We start from the raw sequence: 27975 nt of genomic DNA on the forward strand, positions 1-27975 counted from the left end.
CATCTAATCTCTTGGGTTAAAACAACGGGATTTCAATATTATAAAATTGACTACCAATTTAGCAGGAAAAATAAACTGAAAATTAATATGTGGAGTTCAAATGAATATTTCTGGCATGGTTTTTAATACTTGTATATGAAAATATTGTGGGCTCATAGAATTATAGAATAATAGAATAATAGATTTTGAAGAGACCCCCTGCCATGCAGGAAAAACACAATCAAAGTACCCCTGACAGATGGCCATCCAGCCTCTAACAGATGGCCATCCGTCACAAACACATGAAGTGACATAAGTCACACATTTGCTTCCATCTAACAAGAATGCCACAGCATTTTATTTTTCCATCTATTTATAGCATTTTAAATTCAATTGCATAATGAACTTTTCATTTGCTGTCTTTGCTCAGTTGTTTAGATATTGTCGAGTGCAGTGGCTCCTGTATAAATAATCCCACATGACCGAGGACCATAAATCATCTTGAGAATTTACGGATGTTTACCAATTTTGGAGAATACCCAGTATTTACATATTTGCATACTTTACAGGCAACAGTTATGGATAGAATTGCTTACACTAAGTATTTCCCATTGTAATACAGCACTAATGTAATGTAATGTTACATGTCTGATAGAGAAAATGTTGTCCTGAGGTATAAAACCCAGGGGTATCCATGTTGGCATAAGGCATGTTCCAAAATCCACATCTATACTGTTATTAGTACTGTTATTTAATAGGCACAATACACAAAAAAACCTTCAAGAGCCCCCAGGCCGCTTCATTAGGCAAATATAGTGAGTCCTTGTTATCTGCTGTGGTTTGGTTCCAGGACCCCCGTGAATACTAAAATCCTTGGATACTCAGGTTGTGTTAGATTCAATGGCATAGTAAAATGTGGTCCCATATAAAAATGGTAAAAATAAGATTTGCTTTGGAGAATTGTTCCAACAATATTTTTAAGCTACATTTGAATCTGTGGATATGGAAGTCCAACTGCATGAACAGGTATGTGAACAGCCATTGTAATGGAAATGCTTTTGCCAAGTGGAGATTTCTTTACAGCAGGTAATACCAACCTGTATATAGGCATGTTGATTGGCTGATTTACTCTATCTTCCATCTTAAGAACTTAGGAGCAACTCGTATGTGTTTCCCAGCCAGTTTCTAGTCCCTATAGCTTGCAGACCCCAATTCTTTTACCTTCAAGAATATGCCTGCATAACGGTGACTGGAAAATATTCTAAAAGGATATTGATCAGATTGGCCATAGCTGGTTTGTGTGTGGAATGTGGATTGCATTGCATTGTCTTCCTTGGCATTGTTGAGTTATGTCCCTTAGATACTTGGAAGAGCAGTATTTTCCATGTGGGTCTAAAATGGGTAGAAGACAATATGTCTGTTCCTATCTACATATGTGCCCATTGTGTTGGACAGAGGAAGCATTAAAAGTGGTCAAAGGATAGAATTTCAGAAAGAAAGACTTCAAGTAAGACATTTAACTTCAGTTATTGTTAAATGTGTATTTAACTTTGATTACTCCAAGTTATATTTGGAGTAAGGAAATAATGATATTACTAAAAGGTGAAGCAACACACATTTTAGAAAGACAACATTGTAACTCTTTTGAAATTTAAGGGAATTTTAACTAATATTTTAATAGAGATTAGAGAATGAATGCTGGCAGTGTTCTTGAAAAGGCCCAAGCAAGAAATTTCAGAATGACAAATTTTAAAGCTTCTTTGAAATAAAGAGCCAAAGAATGTGAATGGCTCTTTTTCTGTTTCATTTAAAGTCATGCACTTGTGTTTTCCTTGAGTGTGTATTGAGCAGAAATTAATTGCCTTGATTCAGATTTTTTTTTAAATTGGCACCTGTCTTTCCAGAACAAAAAAAGGCAAAGGATACTTCCAGTTGTTTCTGCTTGTGTGTCATCATGTATGAACCATACTTTTCATAATTTCCTATTAATCTCTTGCACCTTCTTTTTATTGCTATTGCAGGAATGTCATTTCTTAAGGGACAGAAATTACCTGATTTTATAATTTACAGAGCTGGTCCTTGTTAGATGTCCATGTATATTCACAGGAGACTATTTTCAGTATTTTTAGTTCACTTTCCTAAGTTGCTCTGGGTAAAGGCTTATGATCACAGTTTCTTTAATTTATATGTACATGTGAATCTCATCCATAAATCTGTGTACCTTTGGGGAGTGCCGTGAATGTATTTTTGCAGTGTATTTTGTATGCAAACTATTTAAAAAATCCCACATTTTAGTTATATAGATTTGGCAATTTTGTCTAACAGTACAATGAAAGATCAGCTTAACGACCAAGCTAAATCCATGCTCACGGTTAGAATATTTAATGCAAAGCTGAAAGTGACAACACTGGTAAGGGGATATTGTACAAAGCAAGGTAGTTGTGCATCCCTTTAATGTTTTGTGCTGCATATAACAGGGATCCTGTTATGCACATTAGAGGTTTTGATGCTCTGATGCCAGGAGCTGAGCTTTTCCCATTACCAAACTTCCTGTCATTGCACCTTGATAATTTGCCCACTATTTGTGCATGTCAGAGAATGAGGCCAAATGTAGAATCCAAAAATAATTTTGTACAAAGATGCGGAGTCCATCTGCGGTTATCAAAGCTGTTAAGGCATTTCAGTGCATATCAAGGAAGAATTTGTTGTTCATATAATCAAAGTTAGCCTGACTGTCAGCTTGATTACTCTCTCTCTCTCTCTCTCTCTCTCTCTCTCTCTCTATATATATATATATATATATATATATATTGAGAGAGAGAGAGAGAGAGAGAGAGAGAGACTTGAATGCCTCTGACTTAAATACCCCAGCAATGAGGAAGGAAAACCACATGGCATGGACAATCATGCAATTGTTCTGTTCATTTAATGTAACAATTTCCTGATTGTGGGAATTGTGGGTATTTCAGGTGGTGTCCAGGAGTGAATTTGTTGTGAACTGAAAACCTATGTATCCACAAAATTGCCAAGTTCTTAGTTCTGCACATCAGTATTCTGTTTCCCTAGGAGCCGAGAAAAATAGGAATGTGGTCTCATTAAAGCAATATACTTACAAAGAAACATATAAAGCTAATGCTTTGGAACAGCCAAGTTACTTCCCCACTTTCTTTCCATAAGTGTCTTTTTTTCTTCGACCCTGCCCTATTACTTAGTTTCTTTTTGTAACCATTCAAAATCCTCCTTTTGTGTTGGCTGAAGCAATTTTTATATTCAAGAAACTTCCCTTTGTCGTAACCAGTAGTCTTGTACCGCTTTGTAATGTTAACCTTCTTAAAACTCAGCAGCCAGTATTTTTCTTTTTGTCATTTACTGAAGCAGCAGGATAATTTTTTTTCACTTTGGTCCCCTTATCTGTATATATTCTCCAAACTAATTTTTCCAGGTTTTACATTTTATGGCAAGATTATTTATCATTGTGGTTTTTTTCTTTTGCCCCTCTACATTTCAATCAAAACGTTTGGCTCCAGAAAAATATGTATTTTTAGCAACAAAAGAAGGAAATACACTGAGATTTTTCTTTGAGTCAAAACTCCATATTCTGGTTTATAAAAGTGTGCACACAATAAATGGGTCAGACAGTATTTTTCTTCAAAAATCAATAATATGGAAAATGTTCTTGGGAAACACCCAGTTAAATGTGCACCTCTCTAGGTCTTTCAGTGAGATGCTATGGTAAGGTTTGCTATTATTCATGGTTTCCGGTATCGATGGGCAGGTGGGTTTTTTGAATATTCCCCCTGTGGATAAAGGGGTTGTACTGTACAGGAACTAGCATCTTATGAACATTTGTGTAATGTGCACAGTATGAAGTCTTTTTCAGATGTTTATTGCATATCCATGGCTACTTGCCTATTCCAACTTGCAATTGTACACATGTACCTCACAATGTGTTTACTGAAGGCATATTGCTTTAATTGTCGACAAAACGACAAATGATGACATAGAGAGGAAGAAATGACGCTAAGGGTGGAATGGGGTGGAGTAAAGGAAAGCAAAGCCAGCTGCAAGGAGAAGACTGAGAGATCAAGGTCCAACTCCAAATTCAACTCTGTACTTCATGAGAGAAAATTCAGGGTATGCCAAGACATTTGCTACCTGGGGCAGAACTGCAGTTGATGTGTCCTCCAAAATCAGACACACAGTAGCCACTGCTGGGTGTGTTACGTTGGTAGCTGAAGCAACGTATCCCTCAAATCCCCAAACTAGTGAGAAATTATTTCAAATCAGACCACTGAAGCAGATGCATAGTGAGTGTGCATTTTAAACTTTATGTACAATCACATAAAGTTTAAATTTATTTATTTATTTACAGTATTATTTACAGTATTTATATTCCGCCCTTCTTACCCCGAAGGGGACTCAGGGCGGATTACAATGAACACATATATGGCAAACATTCAATGCCAACAGACAAACAACATACATTAGACAAACTCAGAGGCATTTTTAACATTTTTCCAGCTTCACGATTCCAGCCACAGGGGGAGCTGTTGCTTCACAGTCCAGAAGTGGCTGTACTTCCTCATTCCTTTCCTCGTGTTTTGCTGGAAGTTTTATGGTGTTGTAAATTAGCCTCCCGCATAAAGCGTCCCTAAATTTCCCTAATTGACAGGTGCAACTGTCTTTCGGGGCTGCATAGGTCAACAGCAAGCTGGGGCTATTAATGGTCGGAGGCTTAACCCGACCCGAGCTTCGAACTCATGACCTCTCGGTCAGTAGTGATTTATAGCAGCTGGTTACTAGCCAGCTGCGCCACAGCCCGGCACATATTGGTATAAGGGGAAAATTTAATGGTTATGGGAGGAAAGGAGAGGTGAAACTGACCAGACCTTCTTGTAGCAGATTCTTCCACCATGAAAAGACAATCATACTCAGCCAAAAGCCACATTCTTATTTCACTTAGGCTTGGCCAGACTCCCTAGTTGATCCAGTAAATATTGAGGTATCCCGTTTTGGATTTTAACATGTTATAATGACTTGCCATAGTTGTTTCTGCTACCACATTTAGTCATACTCTAGATACATTGACGATAGAATGGTTAGTTGTTTCTTCTACCATATCCAGCCATCCTCTTACTGACGGTAGAGTTGTTGCTGGTGGTAGAGGATTTTATGACTATTCCTGAGCAGCACATTTCTTTTCAACTGTACTTTTTTTCTTCTTGGAGATATGGTTGAGTATTGTGGACATGGCTTCCTTTCAATTCCTGCCATCCCTTTCATGAACGTAACATCTACATGCATCCATGCTTCTCCCCCTGTATTGCACATTTAGGATTTTTTGGGAGTCATAGTCATAATGCTGAAAAGACGTAATGTTGTACTACTTTGGAATTATAACTGTAAGAAGAAAGGGCTGTGGATAGGAAGGCAATGTTCAGTCTGGCAGCCAATAAATTAGTAAGGGAAGGTCTCTGATAGACTGTTTGACAGCCTGCCATGAAGAATTTGCACAGCACTTTGTAGATAACATAGGTCAGATCCTATTGTAGTTGATACAGTTCCAATGGATGCAACTCTGGTTCCTGCTTGTCCTATGTTATTGAGTCGCCTTTCACTTTGTGCAGCCTTAGAATGTGGACAGGATCCTTGGAGAAGTGAGAACCACCAGATGTGTGTGCTACACCCTTTTGGCTTTCCTGGCACAATAAATATTAAAACACAAATAAAATATGAAGCAATGCTAAATCAGGGTAGATTAAAACTTTTTAAATTTAGGCAGACTTTTAAAACAGAGTTTTTAAAGAGCAGGCAGGGAAGTGCTACCATTATTTAGGTTGAGCTATTCCTAACATTCATCCATCCACCCACTCAAAACTGTATTTTAACAGAATCGTTTTAAAAATAGTACTTGTTTAACCCCTATTTTAATATTTACTTTTTGTATGTTTTTAATTGTATTTTTTAAGCTGTGAACCATAAAAATAACATCTACAACTGACTATCCCTTATCCAAAATGCTTGGGATTTGAAGCGTTCCATATGTTTCATATATACCTTACACATATAGCCAGAAGGTAATTTTATATAATATTTTAAACATTTTTGTGAATGAAATGGAGTTTGTCTACACTGAAACATCAGGGAGGACTAGATTTCTATCATGATAGAAATGTGAACAATTTCAGATTTCAAGGTTTTTTGGATTTCAGATAAAGCATTTTCAATCTGTAAGAATAACAATCCAATAAAAACACTATAGAGTAGCGGAAGAAGCTGAAATGATGCAACCAATAAAAAACAAAGTGAAGCCACTACTAAAATAATAATACAGTATAAAAGATCTAAAAGCCTTAAGTGAGAATTCCCTCAGTCTCTGCTGTTTCTCTTGTCTATAGAACTAGCCCAGTGCTTTGGAGTGAGTCAGCTTCAGCGGGAGATATCGAAATTGACAGCTGCATTTTGCATATCCCAGTCTAGTAAAATACCCAAGAAAGCAGCATCCCACTCCTGTGATCACATTGGGCTTATATGTTGTGCATGCCAGTAGACTTTAATGAAGCTCTTGCAATTGATCAGAATTCAGATGTCTTCAGGGTTGTCAAGTGTATTGATCCCCCAAGTGAAGAGGCAGAACTGAGAGAAAGAACGCATGGAGAAATGTGCAAAAGGTTATTTGTTTATTAACAGTTTAGACCAGTGGTTCTCAAACTACTCTTCGCGGAGCCCTGTTCTTCCCCCTCCCCCTGCCTCCCTCACCCCTAAAGGCCTTTTCTCACTGCTTCCCTTGCCGCCCAGATCCTTTCTCTCTTGTCTTCCTTGCTTCCAAAACCCTATTTCCCCCCAGCGCTCAGAGGGTGCATTGATTGTGTTTTTCCTGCATGGCAGAAGGAAGTTGAAGTAGCTGGCCCCTGGGGTTTCTGCTATCATCATCATCATCATCATCATCAGGGCTGGATGGCCATCTATTGAGGGTGCTTTGATTGTACTTTTACTGCATGGCAGTAGGAGGTTGGACTGGATGGCCCCTGAGATTGCTCCTATTATTATTATTATTATTGACACAACGACGTTGTATGACACAGCAAACAAGATAGATATGCTGGATTTCGTTTCACAAAATCACAAGTCGAACACTTCCCAATTGTCTAGGACTGTGTGATGTATTTTCGGATGATGCGTGCAGATCCCAGAAAGGTGGCCTTTTGCAGTTGGCAGATCATAATTTTGTCAATGTCTATTGTTTCCAAATGCCGGCTGAGATCTTTTGGCACGGCACCCAGTGTGCCCATCACCACTGGGACCACCTGCACTGGTTTCTGCCAGAGTCTTTGAAGTTCAATCTTGAGGTCCTGATAGCGGCTGAGTTTTTCCTGTTGTTTTTCTTCAATGCGACTGTCACCTGGGATGGCAACATCAATGATCCAAAGATCCAAGTTCTTTTCCACAACTGTGATGTCTGGTGTGTTGTGTTCCAGAACTTTGTCAGTCTGGATTCGGAAGTCCCACAGTATCTTTGCGTGTTCATTTTCCACGTGGTGGGGGGGGGGCTTAACTGCTCCAATGATGACTGAGGGCTGTGCTGGCGGTAGTGTAACTACCGGTAGGTCCAACCAAGCCAGAGAGGCCTCAGCTGAGGAGCAGAACTAAGAGCACCTAACCCATTAGCATTATGGAGAAACAAACCCAAACGAAGTCTATACTGGCTCGGTCGTCGCCCAGGATAAAAAGGACCGCGGTGGATGCTGCTGATTCTGGACATCCATTGACAAGTGGGCTACGGAATCATCAAACCCCAAATGAACAGTCACAGAAGCGGCAGAAATACACAATGCCAGAAAACCGCACAATTATTATTATTATTATTATTATTATTATTATTATTATTATTATTATTATTATTACAGCTTGCTGCTGTTACCATCATTGCAATGGAGGGAAGGAAAGGGAAGGGTGCGTGTGCCACCTTTGGCGTTCAGCCTCCAACAACATTCTGGTGGTGAGTTGGACTACTAAGCACTCTATTGAGAGAACTTGCCATCTGCTAAACACCTACAGGACAGAACTTATGGCCTACTGAGCATGCTATAGAATAGAACTCACTGCCATTAAGCACTTTATTTGAACAGTAGTTGCCGCCATTAAGCACCTTATTGAACAGAATTTGCCGCCATTAAATATTAAGCACTTATAGAACAGAACAGAATTTGGTAAAATTAGAGTTATTCTGTCAATTTCCCTGCCTAAGCACTAGTTCATAATATTAACTGCTTCAACTGTATTACATGAAAACAAGAGGTAAAATAATGTACTATCTGCATATTGGTAGTCATATCTCTGAATACTTTCTGTTATTGGGTTCAGGTTGGGGATAAGATAGATAGAAACATGAGGAACTCCATGGTACAAACACTCCCCGAGCAGAACAGTTATCCTGTGGTGCCACTTTCTAGAACTGATTTATGAATAAGAGCAAGATCTGTGCAATGGAATGCTTTTACATCTCTCCTCAGCCTATCCATAAGTTCACAGAGTTAATATTAATACTGATATTTAGTTATAAATATTTACTGGTACTCATCTTACTTTTGTTATGGATTATGTCTTTGACTATAAAATATTTAATTTGAAGTATTGATTTTTCTCTTTGTAAGTTTAGAGGTATTGATGAATCTTATAATTTGATACAGTTTAATAGCCATTGAAAAAAAGAATGGAAGTTTTTTTTCTTTTCTAATTTCGTCTTCTTTCTTTATATTTGTGTTGGTTCTTTCTCTTTTTTACTTGTCTCTCTATTTTTAAAGCAGATAACATAGTGTTAGTGCATTGCTTTTTATGTACCTAAAATTTCTAAATAAAATTTAAATAAAAACAGAAGTTGACAGATTCAAAACTAACTAAGAAGTGCAAGATTACCGAAAAGGTTATATCCTTCAAGGTACTTTCTGCTCCAAAACTAGGTGTGAAACCAGTTTGAAATGGAGCAAGAAACTCAGCTTCAGCCAAGAGTGCTTGACATTAATCAAATTAATTTTAACAAGCATCTTTTAAAACTACAATTCATGGGAAAAAAAGAGAAAGGTTTTGAAAACTTCTTGAAGCGGCGACCAGGAGAGAGTAGTATTCAACATGACTACCAAAATAATCTCCATGAACAAATTCCATTTAAATGTAAATTACCTAAAGTGATGGTTCCTGTAGGTGTTGTCTATAAAAGCCGAATCGTTTCCCTTCTTCTGTTCAGATGTGTGATTCAGGCATCTGCACATAGCTAAAAATGTCTCTCCAGCCTCCCAACCGCCTACTATGAAGATCTTTGCACCGGGCTTCTCCGGATCTGCCCTGGAGCAATGCCTCCAGGTGCTGACAGCTGAGACGTGTGCTTCTGTTGCCAGAACCCTGTTGGTGCCAATTAGAATCCTGATGACTGGCATATCCCATATTGGCAGCACTCTGTGCTTCCTCACTGGGCACCCATCGAGCTGCTTGGAGCCCTTCACATCCCCTGTGACCTCCCTCAGTTCTCTAAACCTCACAAAAAGGTGTCAGAACATACAGAAAAGCATTACATTTCCTCCGTTCCAGTTTCTGTAAAAACCACATACAGAATAAGCATCCTTCAGGCCGAGTAACTGAAAGGGAGACAGCTCTGCAGGGAAGAATGGACCAAACAGTTTTTAGATTCTTCGAGTAATAATGATTATGTTAGTTACTTATTCTTTTTGTGTGAATCGGTACAATTCCATTTCTTTTCAGTGCTGTTCACCTCATGTGTAGCATTTTACTCATGACAACTTGTGATGGTCTCATTGTAGATAAAAATCTAGTCCTCCCTGTTAGTTGCTTTGGAATCTAGTTTAAACTATTATTTGCAGATATCTAGGGTTTTAAAATACTTTGAGTTAGATCCAGACTCCAGTACTTCCTCACATACTAGTCACCACTGCATAATAGTTGCACCCTTAGTTAACTCGTCCACATTTTCCCCCTTTACCTGGTAGCCAGGTAAAGCCCCATAGCTCCAAGGAAAAGGGGGTGAAGCTTCACTCCTCACGCTTGTCCTCTCTTGGCTGCCTTTCTTTGGTGCTATGAAAGCTGAGTGAAGCCCCATAGCTGGAATTTTTTTCCACAGGGTAATAGTCACACCTCCCTTTCTTAGCCAGAAAAAACAGATAAAAATGAGGTTATTATGTTGTGAAATACTGGTTGTTGTTGTTGTTGTTGTTGTTGTTATTTGATTTATTCCCCATTTTACCCTCTAAAAAGACTCAAAGCAGCTTACAATAAAACCAGTACAATTTAAAACCTAAAAATATATAAACATTAAAATAGAATTAAATATTTACAGCATTAAAAATAAATGGTTAAAACCTTTAAACTGATTTAAAACCTATTCATAGTGAATCCCACAGCACTTCTTGACTCGATTTTTTTGTAAAAGGTTAGCCATAGTTTAGTTCTGCTGTAAGCAGGCCCGTAGTCAGGATTTTGATTTGGGAGGGGCTGGGATTTTGCTTGGGGGGGGGGGGGGGGGCTGAGTCTGGGTAGGCAGAGGATCTAGCCTAGCAAACATTTCGTAGCATTATCCCAGTACCCCCATGCATATGGGATATACTGAGCATGGTGATCAGATCATGATATGAATAAACATAACAGTTTAAATAATAAATATAAGGCCTTCTCATGGACCACTCTGAGAATTTCGGGGGGGGGGGGGGGCTGAAGCCCCTCAAGCCCCCCCCCCCCCCCCCCCCCCCCCGCGCTACATGCCTGGCTGTAAGTCAATGGTTACTTGACCCATTGATTTGAATCTGACTAAAGTAAAAAGCAACTCATGCTGCATCTAACCCATTAATTTGTAGTCAGTTTCTTAGAGATCACAGCCATGTTTCCATATAGCTGCTGTGTCTGGAAGTTGTGTCAAGCTTGCATGTGATTGCACTATGCAGATAGCAAGATCCTTTCTTTTTCTTAATGTTTTGAGAAGTTGTGTAACTGCAGTAGGACCTTACTTAGTTTGCAGCTTGATGTATTTCAGACAAATAAATATTCTCTTGTTAAATTTTCATTTAATCTCTGATTGATTCAATCTTCTTGTTGGAATTGCATCTCTAGTTATTCACACGCATACTTCACTCATTTAAGTACCTGGTGCCTAGCACATTTAAATGATTTTCTGTTGCTTTTTGTTAAATGATGTCATTTGGTGGAGAACATCATTCTAGGTAGGATGTTGGAGAGAATAATTTTTCATTTCTGTAGTGAGTTTCCTTTCTGAATATGAATATTAATTGTTCTCTGCAATTTTTTCACTTTGAGTATATTTCTTCAAGTATTCATATGGAGAAAAGAAGTTTCAGAGCCTAAATCCAGTTTTTATATGCATAGATATTGTGTTTACAGAGTGCATGTGCTCCTGGTAGAAGGTTTCAGGACCAATACCTGACATCTCCATGTAGGACTGCAAAAATATTTCCCTGAAACCCCAGATAATTGCTTCACTACTCACAGTATTGGTCTTGGTGGACCAATGGCCTGACATTATAAGGCATTTTTCTGCTGTTGGAAAAAATAATTGAAACATATGTTTTTAGATTACAGGAGACAATTCATTTCAAGGAAAAAAACACAATAACTTTAAAACAACAGTCAGTTGAGAAATGTAATCTTGAAGGCTCCCACTATAGTTGTATAAACATGTCTACCATAATGTTCTTTGATTGATTGAATGACGCAACCTCCCTTGAGGCAGATCATAAATTCAAAGAGTTAAGCACAAATTGTTTAGAAACCACAGCAAAGAGCCTGTTGGCATCATAAAAACTAGCTGTAAACTTGATCTTAATTCAGAAAGATGCTAGCTTTTATTAAGTTCAGTGTTGTCTCCCCATGGCACTATGTTTCTGTGGTCATGGGATTTCATGCCTTTGCTAGATAGAATTTTGCTGAGGAACCAGATTAAAAATGCCTAGCACAGTGGTTCTCAACTTGTGGGTCCTCAGAGGTTTGGCCTTCAACTCCAAGAAATCCTAACAGTTGGTAAGCTGGCTGGGATTTCTGGGAGTTGTTGGCCAAAACATCTGGGGACTCACAGGTTGAGAACCATTGGCCTAGAAGCTCCTAGGCAACAGTAGTAGTGAGGGGTTACAATAGCAGTAGCATCATAGCTAATGATTTCTTAGCAGAAGGAGGCATGAGTAAACCCCTTTTGAATGCCTTACCATGAAAACACTATGACAAGACAATAGAAAATTAAACAAGAGATGATGTCAGAAAATGAAACTCTCAGGCCTGAAGTCATGAAGAACAACTGACAAGTATGAATAGTTCTGTGGCTAATGATGCATTTGATCTTAAGCCAAAAGGATATTCGGCTGTTGATGTGGTCAAAGGTGAAATGAAAATCTGAAGCTATACAATACAATAAGAGCATGGAATGTGAGAAGCAGGAATCAGGGGAAATTAGACATGGTAAAATATGAAATGCAATGTATGAACATGGCAATGCTTGGCATGAGTGAGCTAAAGTGGATAGGAATGGCCCAATTGCAGTCAGATAACTTCATAGTTTTACCTAGGAAATGAAAATCTAAAAAGAAATGGAGTGGTGTTAATAGTGAGGGAAGATGTAGCAAAAGTAGTCAAGGGATATAATGCAATGTCTAATTGAACAATAACAATAAGATTTCAAGGAAAATCATTATCCATTTTTAAGTTCCAACTAAAGAGGCAGAAGAAGAAAACTAAAGATTCTATGCTGGAGTCTAGGAGGAAATTGATCATGCACCATAACAGGATATAGCGATTATCATGGCCAATTGGAACACAAAAGAAGGAAACAGAAGAACCAAACACTGTAGGAGAAGTTGCCCTAAGATCAAGGAATGAAGCAAGCAGTGACTGAATTTATGACACCAACAGTTTGTTCATCATCAATACATTCTTCAAGCAACCAAAGAGGCAACTCTATACATGGATAGCCAATACGGAAATCAGATAAACTACATAATTGGAAGTACAGATCCTAAACTGCTATAAACCGCTACATCAAAATTAGAGTGATTCTAAAGAAGAATACAAAAGCAAACATAACGTCAAAATAGAATCTGAAGATCATCCATCTAGAATTTAAAGATAATGTAAAAATTGATTTTAACTATTAAGCTAATTGACTGGGAGCTAGAAGAACTCTGAACTGAAGCCAGACATATTTTGAGGGGAGAATGCAAAAAAAAAAAAGACAATATGTCTAGAGCAGGGCTCCTCAAAGCCCCACAGTGTCAGGATCAGTGCTGAAGACGAAGATGAAGGGCCTCTCTGAGTCTGCAACAGAGTTGGAACAGCAAACTAATCCTGAAAATACTTACTCTGCAGAGTTGAGTCAGGAGCCTCAAGCAAATAAGGAGGATGAGTCAGGGCAGGATTAGGAACTCCCAGTAGAAGAGCAGGAGTTGAGAATCCCAGCTCGTCTGCTGTTGAGGACAGAGGGCATTTAGCTGAGAAGATCTCATTGGCTGGCTCAACAGAGAGCCAACAGGTGAGAGCATGTAGAAAAGGTTGTGAGGTGACCTCACAACCTCTGAGGATGCCTGCCATAGATGTGGGCAAAACATCAGGAGAGAATACTTCTGGAACATGGCCATACAGCCTGGAAAACACACAACAACCCTGTGATCCCGGCCATGAAAGCCTTCGACAACACGCTGGACTGGTTCTTTGCTGAGAGTAACTTTTGTTGAAGTGCACAGCTAGAATTCCTGATGGTGAATTCTTGCCAGATTTGACTATTTGTTGATACTGCTTGGCTTGAACCCTGGGCTGAATTCTGACCATTCCGGTGTTTTGCCTATGTTAAATTGATTTATGTGTATGACCCTGGACTAACTGACATTTTGACTACTATAATAATCAATGCAGAGAAATAGAAGATGACAGATCATATAGAACAGGAGACCTCTTTCATGAGATCTCAGAATTCAAAGAGAAAATTCAACCAAGAGTGGAAGTGCTTTACAGCTGGCAGAGGAGCACACTGCATGATCAAGAAGAAATAAAAAGATGATGGAAAGAATTCTAGAAGCTGAATCAAAAGCACACAAGTCAGAGTGAATCTGGGTGACTTTATTTGCAAAGTGCCATGCAAGTTCTTCTAATTGGAATGTTGAATGGTAAGCATTGAGGAGCAGTTTGAAATAGGTCCCTGAACAATTAAAACAGCTGTTCTGGGCACTTCTTTGCAGCTGAAATGGTGGCAGCAACAATGATTTCTCTGCTACCCTCATTGAATGCTGGGTACTGAAGAATTGTCTGTTCAGTAGTCAGCAAAGTCCAAACCACCACAACTCCACATCCACAAAATGCAGCAACCATAACTTCTTCAATTTTGTCTGGATTCAGTCTTTATCCATCACCTTCTGCCTTCTTCTTCTCCCACATTGCATTCGTATTGGCTACAAGTGTGATTATGACAGCTGTATTTGCAAACTGGTATGTTTCTATTTACTTCAACAAATGATTGTTAGAAGACAACTAGCTGGCATGATAAAGTCTTTAATGTCAACTGTACACCTTCCTTTGCACTTTCTTCTTTGTCTTTTTCAGTAATCATTACAAATAATTGCTGTTTTCTGCTAGTAGTATGGTATCATCTGTATATGAATCCAATTTTAAACTTCATTCCTCTAAGTTTAATCTTGCTTTATATATGGTAAGTTTAGCATCCAAGGTAAACTTTTTTTTTAGCGAATCACGAAGAGTAGTTCCATAACACAAAATAATTTTGAAATCAGGCTCCATCGATAAACTTCAGTGGAAACTCAAGACAGCTAAACTTCAGTGGACACTCGTGGGGATTTAGTTAATCAGTTAAAATCCATGAGTAAACCAGGTTTTTTTTAAAATCTGAAAATTTTCATTCATTTTATTATGAAGAGGGATCAGCTTTTGAAGGTCAACCTCTTTGATCTCCCCGCCTTCTGCCGCCTTTCAAATTTCCTCATGTCTATATTATGTCTTTGAATCCCTCTATTGGCAGGAGTTTGGATTAGAGGATTCTGGTGATACTTCCAACTGTACATTGTAGGATTCTACAGAATCAAAAGATGTCATAATCAAGTTCAGATTTCAGTTCCCCAATGAACTCATGTGGTTATCAAGTGGAGCCAATTGTAGCCGCTCTACTTTTACTGCTCCGTGGAATGTTGTTAGGATAAAAACAGAGAAGGGGAAAAATGACATGAATGCCTTCAGCTTCAAATAAGTGGAATGAAATTAGTTACAACTCAAATAGTTGGAAAAAACAAGACTGTCATACAGAAACTAATGCATTTTCCCACAGCCTTTTAGGAAGACTCTGTTAGGCTACAATTGCATATATACTTATCTGGGAGGAAATCCCCCTGAAGTCACTTCTGAGTAGATATGTACGTGGCTGTACCATTAAGTTAAATGAAAAATTGCTCTTGCAAAGGCAGACTGTAATTCCCCTCACCACAGATACGCAAACATTCTGGTATTTCTTTCAGTTTCACACATACACTCTATTTCTTGCTCTCTCAGTCTCTTTCTCTGAATCTTATTTGTGCACAGATAGGTGTTCCCTGCTTCCCCCTCTCTTGCACACACACACACAAACATGCAAACACTTGTCACTCAGTTTCTCTCAGTTTCTTGCATACAATCCCATTCCTGTATTTGGTTACACACACACAGAGGCTTGCACATACAGGTAAACAAAAACTCACTGTGTTCCACCCCCATCTGACTTTTCAGGGTTCTTGCAATAGTGATTCTGGTTTGGCTGTTTCTTGCGAATTATTGTGGTTTTCAAATGCCTTATTATTTATTTATTATTTAAACATTTATATTCTGCCCTTCTCACCCCAAAGGGGACACAGGGTGGAGCACAACATATATATGGCAAACATTCATTGCCGGAACATAAAATAAACTACAAATATACATAAACACTAAAATCAATTATCTTCACATTAAAACGATTATTTTAAACCATCACAAGTCAGCCGCATCATATCTGGTCAGCAGGGTGAAATTTCCTATTGCTCCCGTTATTGCACTATTATGTGTCCCAATTTGCTCTGAATTAATGTTCCTTTTCTATTTTGACAGCTATTTATTTTGATGCTGATTGAAAGAACTTTAATTTCTTTGAAGGCATCTTACTTCTCCATATCCAGGATTCTTGGATGAAGCATACTTTCTAGACCAGGGGTCCCCAAACTAAGGCCCGGGGACCAGATGCGGCCCTCCAAGGTCATTTACCTGGCCCCCGCCCTCAGCTTTATAATATAATATAATATAATATAATATAATATAATATAATATAATATAATATAATATAATATAATATAATATATTGTATATACATATAATATTGATAATAATATTATGTTATACAATATAATACTAATAATAATACCATATAATAATATTATATGTTATATATTACACTAGCTGTGCCCAGCCACGCGTTGCTGTGGCAAAGTGGTGGTGGTATTGGTTAAAAATTGTTGTGTAATTTTTATTTGACGTTATTTGTATTTTTAAATTATTTTTATTGTAAGTTATCTTTTTATTTATTATATTTTATTATTTTCTTGTATTATTTTTAGTTATTTTCTGTTATTATAGTATTTTATTGTATTAATTTTTTAGTGTTTTTAATTATTTTTAGTGTTTATTATTATTTTTTATTGGGCTGCTAGGAGACCAAGTTGGAGGAGCTTAGCCTTCTAACTGGCAGCAATTGGATAAAAGCAATTATTCCTCTCCCTCTAATTAGGACTTTATTTTTCTTTTCTTTTTGTTGTATCAACCTAGAGGCTTGGATGATGGGTTGTGTTGTCAAATTTCGAGATTGGGGGGCCTGTAGTTTTGTTGTTTTGTGGGTCGCCGTGATGCCATCACTCTTTTATATATATAGATAGAATATTACAGTATCATGGTATAGTTCAATATAGTAATATATAATGCTAATATTGTTCTATGCTAATAATATAATATATTGTATGTACATACAGCTGCTCTGAGTCCCCTTCGGGGTGAGAAGGGTGGGATATAAATGTAGTAAATAAATGCAGTAAATAAATAATTAATTTTTAACTTCAGCTCAGTCAAAGTCTGAAATGACTTGAAGGCACACAACAACAACAATCCTAATTAACTTGACTATCTCATTGGCCAGTAGCAGGCCCACACTTTCCATTGAAATCCTGACAGGATTATGTAGGTTTAAATTGTTTTCATTTTTAAATATTGTATTGTTCTTTCATTGCTGCTGCTGCTGCTGCTGTTTTGCACTACAAATAAGACATGTGCAGTATGCATAGGAATTTGTTCGTATTTTTTTCAAATGATAATTTGGCCCCTCAACCATCTGAAGGATTGTTGACCGGCCCTCAGCTTCAAAAGTTTGAGGACCCCTGTTCTAGACCATGTAAATCTAGCTTCAGGCTGGGACATGGACGCCTTTGATCACCTTGATGGATGATCTACGCTGAGAACTAGATAAGAGGAGTATGACCTATTTCATTCTCCTTGATCTCTCAGCGGTGTCTGACACTATCAACCATGGTATTCTTCTGGAGCAACTAATAGGAATGGGGCTGAGGGGCACTGTTTGGAAGTGGTTCCAGTCTTTTCTCTTGGATCATAATCAGAAGGTGGTACAGTAGAGTCTCACTTATCCAACACTCACTTATCCAACGTTCTGGATTATCCAACGCATTTTTGGAGTCAATGTTTTCAATATATCATGATATTTTGGTGCTAAATTCATAAATACAGTAATTACTACATAGCATTACTGCGTATTGAACTACTTTTTCTGCCAAATTTGTTGTCTAACATGATGTTTTGGTGCTTCATTTGTAAAATCATAACCTAATTTGATGTTTAATAGGCTTTTCCTTAATGCTTCCTTATTATCCAACATATTTGCTTATCCAACATTCTGCTGGCCCATTTATGTTGGATAAGTGAGACTCTACTGTATTGGAAGAGTCCTGCTCGACCCCATGGCCATTTGACTGTGAGGTCTCACAGGGCTCATGACTTTCCCCAGTGTTATTTAACATCTACATGAAACCACTGGAAGAGATCATCTTGGGGTTTTGGAGTTCAGTATTGCCTATATGCAAATGATGCCTAACTCTACTACTCCTTTTCACCAGACAATGCCAAGGAAGCCATGCTGCACTTGAACCAATGCCTGGAAGCAGTTATGGGCTGGATAAACTGCAATTTAAAACTGCACCCAGATAAGACAGAGGTACTACTGGTCTCCCATGGGATGGATCTGGGAATAGGGTTACCATTGGAGCTGGACAGAATTACCCTCCCCTTGAAAGCTCAGGTTCGTAGTTTGGGGGTGTTTCTGGGTTCCTTTTTAAACTTGGAAGCCCAGGTGATGGAGGTTACCAGGATAGCCTTTGCACAACTTAAACCTGGTGCGCCAGCTGTAACCGTTCCTGGAAAAATCCGACCTGGCCACGATGGTACATGCCTTGATTATATCCCGCTTGGAGCACTTTAACACGCTCTATGTGGGGCTGCCTTTGAAAACAGTTTGTTCAAGGATCAGCAGCTAGGCTGTTAATGGGAGCGGATATAAGATAACATACTACCTTGCTCCTGAAACAGCTGCACTGGCTACCAATTAGTCTCTGCGCCTGATTCAAAGTGCTGGTTTTGCCCTTCACGGCATCGGTCCAGATTACCTAAGACATTGGGTCCCTTTATATACACCAGGGTGAGCATTAAGATCAAGTGGGGAATTGCTAGTCTCCTCAAGTACCCATGACACTTTTCACCAGAAGATGGCAAGAGAGGGGTCCTTTTTGGGGGTGGCCCCCTTTTGTGGAATGCCCTCCCAGGGGAGATTAGATTTGCACCCTCACTGTTGGTTTTCAGGAAGGGCATAAAAGCCTTTTCAAGGTTAAACAAATTGAAACTGAATCCAGAAAAGACAGAGGTACTACTGGTCTCATGTAGGATGGATCCGGGAATAGGATTACAACTGGAGCTGTAACCTTAGGAGGGAACTAATGATATCCGGATTAAGAAGGCCATATTATCTCACCACATATTATTAGGGTGGATTTAAAAACTAATTTAGGGGCATTTTAAATAGTGGTTTATATCTTTTACTAATGTTTATGGTTTTAACTTGCTTTTACTTTTTATATTTTATGTTTTTATTGGCTGTAAGCTGCCTTGGGCCTTTGAGTGAAGAAATGCAGGGTAAAATTTTCATAAAAACTAGCTGTGCCCGGCCACGCGTTGCTGTGGCTTAGTCTGGTGGGGTTGGTCAGTCTACATTAGGTTGTATTGATGCTGTGACCTCCACCCTTCTTTATACTCACATTAGTAGTAGTATTTGAAGTCTGTTACCTTCTTCAATTTTTGTGTTGATTGATAATTGCTTGAGATCCCTGTTGTCTTTGGTTTGTTGTTAATTGTAATGTCTGATTCTGCTGAGTGCGGTTTATATTTTTATTGTGGTACAATAGTCTTTTTTTTGTTTTGCCTGTGTAGGTGTTTATTATTATTGTTGTTGTTGTGGTCATGAAGGTTGGATAAGTTAGATGCTACTGTATTGTTTTTTGGAGGCCCAGTGTAGCACTGACTGACCTCTCAGCCTCAGTGCCTGGCTGTTTCTTGCCTGTGATGGTGTTGATTCTTATTGTTGTTGTTGTTGTCACTGTTATTATTGTAATTGTTTTTTTGGAGGCCAAGTGTGAATGTAGGGATTGGGGAGGTGGATGAGTTGTGTTGTCAAATTTTGTATTTGTTATAGTCACAATGCGTTGTTGTGAGTTTTGTGGGTCCAGATTGTGGTTTTCTGGTGTGGTTGTGTTGTTACAACTGAGAGGCAAGGATTTTGTGTTGTGTTGCCAAGTTTTGTATTTCTGGGGCGTTTAGTTGTGTGCCAAGTTTTGTATTTCTGGGGCGTTTAGTTGTGTTGTTATAGTCACGATGCACTGTTGTGAGTTTTGTGGGTCCGGATTGTGGTTTTGTGGTGTGGTTGTGTTGTTACAATCGGGAGGGAATGCTTTTGCGTTGTGTTGCCAAGTTTCGTATTTCTGGGGCGTTTAGTTGTGTTGTTAGAGTCATGATGCGTTGTTGTGAGTTTTGTGGGTCCTGTGTGGTTTTGTGGTGTGGTTGTGTTGTTACAACTGGGAGGCAAGGCTTCTGCATTGTGTTGCCAAGTTTTGTATTTCTGGGGCATTTAGTTGTGTTGTTATCGCATGATGCGTTGTTGCGAGTTTTGTGGGTCTGGATTGTGGTTTTGTGGTGTGGTTGTGTTGTTGTAACCTGGAGGCAAGCCTTTTGCATTGTGTTGCCAAATTTCGTATTTCTGGGATGTTTAGTTTTGTTGTTATAGTCACTGCGCAAACAACTTTATCATTTTATATATATAGATAAAAAAAATGTTATGACCCAAGTTTAACAGAAACCCATTTTTAAAATTGCAATTTCTCAAGAGTGTACCAAAAAAATTAATGCATTATTCCACATTTAGTAACACTCCTTCCTCTCGGAGGTTCAAAATATATTGAAACGCTTTTTAAAGGTTTCATTTGCTTTGACCTTATTGTTTGACTCAAACTATTGGAAAGTTACTTCAGTTTGCATAATTTCGTACTTTGTATTTTAATACCACCACCCACCCCACCCGCCAAAAGCTTTGATTCAGGTGCTGCGGGCTTTGAGAGTTTTACTTCCTCCAATAAATAAATGAATTGTTAGTGTCAGCCTTCTGATAGCTTTGTACAGCTAGTGACAGTAAGCCTGAATTAGGTACACTGCAGTTCAATAAATTGAACAGTATAGTTATCATTAAGATTTAGTGCATAGTATAATCGGTTCTCCTATGGTGTTTGGGAGTTTTTAGATTTGGAAAGCAAAGGGGACTTCAGCCCAATGGAAAACAGCTTTATGCTTTCTTAGGGCACATTGGCATTGCAAATGATTATGCAAAAGGCTGTAAATAAATATTTTTAGAGTATATTCTCTTCATGCAGCACTGATTTTTAGCTAAATGATAAATTGCCTTAAACTGGAAAGTGAACTGTTTCTGAGTGTCGAGATGGATTATAATCTTAAAGGTGACCTGCTGAAGATAAAGTGTGTTGGGTTTATGCCTTTCTTTTCACATTTTGTGTTGTATAAGCACAGTCCATAAATTTATTTGCCTCTTGCCTTCGAAATTTGAATTACTCCATATCTGCAGAGCTCTGCAGATAGTTCAAGTACTAATTCAAGAGAAATGAAACCTGAAATTTTGAAGGGCTCATTCAGATCTGAAAAGTTGGCCTCATTTGTACTTTTTCCTAACCTTGCACTCTTTGCACAAGTTTGTTAATTATTCCTGGAGACTGGTCATGTTTTGAGAGAAGTGATTATGATATAACAGAGGGCTAATTACTGTGATGTATGAGTTCATTTATTTCAGCAGTCCCACCTCTCTGGCCAAATTAGTTACAGATTTTTTTATCACTATGTATTTCTGTAACACCTGTTTACCTGTAGCAATAGTGGGATGAATAAACACACTTGAAGTTGTTTATTCCCTTATTTATTAAGGGTATGTCCCATGCGTCTGTGAAAAATTGTACTTGTAGCAATGTATTTTCCAAACTGTCTTCAGCTTTTTGAGAAAAAAACATGGTCTCTTTGCAGCCTATTACAGCTAGTCACCCTCAAATATATAGATAGAATGAATAAATGGCTGGTTTTAGTTGGGTTGGGCAGCAGTGTCATCTGGGTGATGGATAGGGAGGAGCATCAACATTTAATTTCTGCTTTCAAAATTAGGAAGAAAGATTGATAAAGTGCACATGAGATTAAAAAAAGAAGGCAAGTCCATACATAGAGGCAGTTTCACATTAATGATGTGGGATTACTGTTCCTACACTTTATTGGTTTGACGTTTCAGCAACTCACTTGCAAATTATGAGTTTCGCACGTATTGTATTGTGATTTCCCTGCTCTCCAGCAGTAATATTTCCTCATTTGCAAGATTTTGTGCTTAATGCTTGAATGGCATATTCTTAACCAAGTGTGGTTAATGCCTAATTTTTAAACATATCCTCAGGGCCTACCCCTTGTAATATCTCAAGGGGAAGAACTTAGTCACAGGTTTCAGTCTTAGCATTTCAGGGCCTGGGGTGCTGTTCATTATCATCATCATCATCATTATCATCATCAAATACCTCTCTTGAAGATCTCGGGACCCAGACAGGTTCGAAAAAGGGGTTGTGGTCAGCCAACAGTCTGGACCTGAACTGTACCTGATAAATATCCCAATTGTCCTGATTTGGCAGGGTTAGTCCCAATCAATCCACTGTTGTCCCATTTTTCAGTTTCTTTCTCTGCCTCCATCTTTCTTTTGGGCTTTAACTTACTTCAATTGCTAAAAAGTGAATCAGTTGATTGGCCACATCTGTCCCTGTGTGTTTGCATGTCATCTCCTCCAATTGTCCCAATATGGTAGTGTTGTTTATTCGTTCAGTCACTTCCGACTCTTTGTGACTTCATGGACCAGCCCATGCCAGAGCTTCCTGTTGGCCATCGCTGCCTCCACTTTCTTCAAGGTCAAGCCAGTCACTTCAAGGATACCATCCATCCATCTCGCCCTTGGTCGGCCTCGTTTCCTTTTTTCCTTCCATTTTCCCCAGCATCATGATCTTTTCTAAGCTTTCCTGTCTTCTCATGATGTGGCCAAAGTACTTCATCTTTGCCTCTAATTCCCTTCCCTCCAGTGAGCAGCCGGGCATTATTTCCTGAAGTATGGACTGGTTTGATCTTCTTGTGGTCCAAGGGACTTTCAGGATTTTCCTCCAACGCCACAATTCAAAAGCATCTATCTTCCTTTGCTCAGCCTTCCTTATGGTCCAGCTCTCACATCCATAGGTTTAACTATGCGGACCTTCATTATCAGTGTGATATCTCTACTCTTCACTATTTTATGGAGGTTGGCCATTGCTCTCCTCCCAAGCAGTAAACGTCTTCTGATTTCCTGGCTGCAGTCTGCATCTGCAGTGATCTTTGCGCCTAGAAATATAAAGTCTGTCACTGCTTCCACGATTTCTCCCTCTATTTGCCAGTTATCAATCAGTCTGGTTTTCTTGATGTTTAACTGCAACCCAGCTTTTGCACTTTCTTCTTTCACTGGTGATAAGGCTCCTCTGCTCCTCCTCACTTTCAGCCATCAGAGTGGTATCATCTGCATACCTAAGGTTGTTAATGTTTCTTCAACAATTTTAATTTGGTAGTAGCAGTCCTGATTGACCATCCTCTTGTCAGTTATTACAAACTGAGATCAAAGTGTAAAAGAAGTTTGCACTCAATTAATTCAGGCTTTGTCTTTGAAATCTCAGTACCTAGGATGCTACCAACCTGTTCAACCCTAGTATATATCCGCCAGTTATCCCAATTTAGTAGAGATAGTCCTGATCAATCCTCTTTTGTTCCACTTTTTCATGTTTTAAGGATGTTTCTTTTTCTCTCTCTTTCCATTTCCCCCTTTTGTCATATCTTCTTCTCAATTGCTGAAAACTAAGTTCAAAGTGCAAAAGTAGAGGAGAGAAGGGGGTGGAATCTGGCCCTCTACAGTAGGCTCATGCAAAAGCAAACCACTACATCCTCATTAATAATGTTTACTATCTTGATTACACTCTGGTGTTACATTCACATACCTGCCCTGTTTTTTTATTTGTAAGATGTTTGAAGGTATATATTATTATTTTGCCATGAACAGCACTATTTTGGCTAGATGAAGGCATCAGATTGGGATCTGATCTTGGAAGCTCCCCCCCCCCCCCCTCAATGTCAGGAGCGACTTGAGAAACTGCAAGTCATTTCTGGTCTGAGAGAACTGGTTGTCTGCAAGGCTGTTGTCCAAGGTTTCATCATTCTTGTGGGAGGCTTCTCTCATGTCCCCACATGGGAAGTGGGAGCTGACAGAGGGAGCTCATCCGTCCCCCCCCCCCCCCCCCCCCGTGCTCTTGGAAACTAAGTACGCTCTATTAGTGCTTGGACAGAGGACCACCAAGAAATACCAAGTGCTTTAAGCTGTGTTTCAGAGGAAGGTACTGGTAAAGAAATTCTGAGTATTCATTGTGTAAGAAAATCTAAAGGTATTTCTGGGGTTTCCATGAATCAACAGGAAATCTTAAACCATGCACACAGAGATTGTGAGGCCATATCCTATATGTCTCAGGGTTGCACTTGATTGGATATATGAATTTTCATAAGTCCTCAGTTTTTGAGGCTGAGCTTCAGACATGGACATGATATTTGCATCCTAAAAGAGCAGTTTTATCTAAAACCTAAGCTACATTGTTATTTTGAGGCATTTATCTATTTAGTGTAATATATAAATCACATTAAATATAAGCCTTACATACTTGCAAAATCATGATTCAAGGAAAGCATGTTGCAATTGTTCTGTATTCAATAAGAATCTGCTAATTGCAACAGGGTTCCAAAAATGGTTGCTGGGACATTCACGGCTGTATTTTGAACCACCATGAGCTAGGGACCTCATCACATGGAGGTTGAGAAGCCTGTGAACAGCGGAGGAAATCATAGAGCAGTGTAAGACTTTGTCCCCTTACTGTTGGTGGTCGTGGGATCCCATCCCATGACATTTCCATGCTGTCTCCATCTTCCTCCCGCTTCTTCTCTGGCTTCTCTGGGTCCGTTTCTTGGTGCTAACGGCATACTGCTGGCACAGAGCCTAATGGAGCCCCGCTGGAAGTAGCCCTGTGTCATCTGGGGGACTCCGTGCCGGTAGCACCAAGCAGCAGAGAAAAACATCAATGTGATGAGATGGTGAGATGGTTCTGGTGCCTTTGATACCACCAGAAAGCACTATATCATAGTAGCAAATCATGATTATGTTGTCTCCTTAATATTTCACCTTACATATACTGCAAGTCAAGAACATCAATGGGCAAGAGTTCGTCCAGGAGTATAAAATCTATCACTTGCTCAAGTTTTCTCCTCCAGAATAGAAAATATACATGTCATAAACATAGAACAGCAGCTCAGGTGCTTGTAAATTATTGCTGAACTGCAGCTGTAGCTGAGCTATTCCACCTCCTCCAACTGTCCAATTGGGTCAGTTCCCATTCATCTTCTGTTATCTTGTTTTATCAACAGCTTTTAAAATGTCAATTTTCTCTATCTTCCTACTATCTCCTTTGTAGCTAACTCTAGTTGTTGCAAACTGACTTCAGATTGCAAAAGTAGTTTGCACTCAGTTAACTTAGTGGGGGAGCTCCTGATGGCGTCGCAGATTAAACCGCTGAGCTGTTGAACTTGCTGACTGAGAGGTCTAATTTGGGGAGTGGGATGAGTTTCTGCTGTTAGCTTCTGCCAACCTAGCAGTTCGAAAACATGCAAATATGAGTAGATCAATAGGTACCGCTCTGGCAGGAAGGTAATGACACTCCATGTTGGTCTCATGACTTTGGAGGTGTCTATGGACAATGTCGGCTCTTTGGCTTAGAAATCGAGATGAGCACCAACCCCCGGTGTCGGACATGACTAGACTTAATGTCAGGGGAAAACCTTTACGTTTACCTTAATTTAGTGGGTGGGTAGGGTAGGAAAAAGATGGGAAAGGACAGGATTTTGCCCTTCTCTGCAGTTCCCTGCAAAAGCAAACTGTTGATGAATCTCTTAGATTGACGTTTTTCTCATTAATAATTTATGCCATCTTGACCACAACTTTATGTTGCTTAGTGACATGTATCCCAGCTTTAATCTGGGAAAGCAGGATGATATGATATTCTGGTTATATCCTGAATTGGACATTAGAGTCATGGCACGGAAAAGAATGTTTAGCATGTCGTTAAAGACATATTTATAACTATTGAGGACAAATACATTTACATGCTTCACCTATGGTAAACTAGGATCCTCATCCTGTTGTGCATCTAGACCCTTTTTATATACTAGCAATAGAGATCCAACTCAGCTCAGCTCATTTGACTTTGCGCATTTCACCAAAGGACATCCGATGCCAGTTTTGTTGACTGAAATCTCCATTATAGCAGTTTTAAAAAACATGTTATTAAACAGTTCCCTAGCAGGAAATGGGTGTGTTCATTTCCTGAATTTAGCAGTCTATTTCAGTTTTTAACTTGAGTAGTTGGCTTTATCTAAGAATGCAGTTGTAGCATGTAGTCTGTCTTAAATCTGTCATGCATGAAGAAATGATATTGCGTTGCTGCATCTACTTAAATGGTCTATAAAGAAGCGGGAGAGAGAAACAGAGAAAGGGAGGGAAGAGAGGTCAGTTTCAGTCCTCTGGTTAACCATTTCCTTTTCCCAGCATGACTTGTGTGTAGTCATTTCTTCACATTTTGCTTACAAAGCATTTTGTCAAGATCTCATTATTTCTGGTAAGGTTTCTGTTAGCGTGAATAGTAATTGGATCAGGTCCAGAAATGATTATCTGTAGGTATAATATCATACTGTGTAAGTATTTGAGGCCCTCTAGTGTTTCAACTATGTTAGAAGCATCATTTTCTATGGAAGAGATCCCTTAACTCCTGTCCTATCCTGAAGAGAGTGACAATATTGCAAAGACACTACTGCTTACAACTGAGCAATCACAGCAAATGCAAATCCTAAAAATATACGGTACTTAAAATGGAAATGTTTAGTTGTTCTTGCTTGTCTTTGTGAACATATATATATAAGCATGGAGTCAAAATTATAAGTAATCCCATACACACACACACAAGTCATAGCTAATTTTCTTTGTGTTACTTATTTCATATTTCTGTCAGAGACTTGGTGATAAAGGATAAGATGAGCTTTTTCTAGTGTTTTTGACAAAGGGGAATGATTTCAAGTCTGAAAATATTCATATATACAGCTGAACTTTAATTTCTTTAGCAGAGTGGCTGGTGAAAAAAGTGTAATATCTTCAGAGAATATGAGAATGGAAACATTTATTGGAGTAAACATTAAAAAGCAATATTGTAGACACTGTACAAAACTTCATTTGTATGTCCAAGGCAGTAGAAGCCAGAAAGATACCTGCATTTGATATCAGGCTGTAAAATTATAGGAAATAAAATTCAGACTTTGTTTGGTATTATTTATCTCTTTATTTAGATATGTGATTGTACAGTGGTTTATATTGCTTATCTTGTATGTATAACATAGTTGATTTCCTTGGAAGGCAAGCTATTTATTCTAGGAATGCCGTATTATTCTCTGAAGATAATACCTTAGGGAAATAGCAGTACAACCACCATATCCATTGGGCCATTACCTGTAGTTTCATTTACTCACACCTGACAAAATATACATTTTCTAGGTCAACCTGCATGACTCAATGGTCAACATCTGACAGAAGTTATTTGTTCAATAGGATTCACTGTTGCCCATGATTTCACATATCCATACAAAGTCCTGCAATGTATCTGCGCGGTGATGTGGGTCATGCTGTATATTCAACTGCACTTACTGCAGATCTGGCTAATAGAATTTAGACTTCAGGTAAAATAATGGGAATGTCTCTACTTACTTCATTTGACTTTCAGTCTGGATCAGACCTCTCCCACTTGTATACCTCATCAAGGAAGCTTTCTTGCTTTGGCAGTATGTACACTGAAATTTCTAGGTTTATCTTGCACACATCTGAACACCTGGCAGCTATCCTTTCCTTCATGGAAGTAATAACATGGTGCATTTCCACTGAATGTCTTGCTTTTAAAATGTAGGAAAATTGGATAGTAATTATCCCTGTAATTTCACATCTTAGCACTTTGAGCAAATTTATGGATGTGTTTGAAAGACCAACATTCACACACATCTGTTTTGAGGAGAGGATTGAGTTTTCTTGACAGCATCGTGCATCCTATTTGGCAATAATCTTCCATATCTTTATAATTAAATATACCAGTGTTCTAAAATCTATTCTAAATGAAGCTTTCCCATATTATTTTATCT

The 27975-nt window shown here is 38.7% G+C and overlaps 1 protein-coding gene across 6 annotated transcripts in view; it reads left to right on the top strand.

Annotated features, from left to right (window-relative positions):
- tspan4 (tetraspanin 4) overlaps positions 1-27975 on the top strand; it is a 747849-nt gene that overhangs the window by 178217 nt on the left and 541657 nt on the right. The gene's annotated exons all lie outside the window — the stretch shown is intronic.

The sequence above is a fragment of the Anolis carolinensis genome, chromosome 1 (assembly GCF_035594765.1).
Source record: "Anolis carolinensis isolate JA03-04 chromosome 1, rAnoCar3.1.pri, whole genome shotgun sequence".
In the NCBI taxonomy this organism is placed as follows: domain Eukaryota; kingdom Metazoa; phylum Chordata; class Lepidosauria; order Squamata; family Dactyloidae; genus Anolis; species Anolis carolinensis.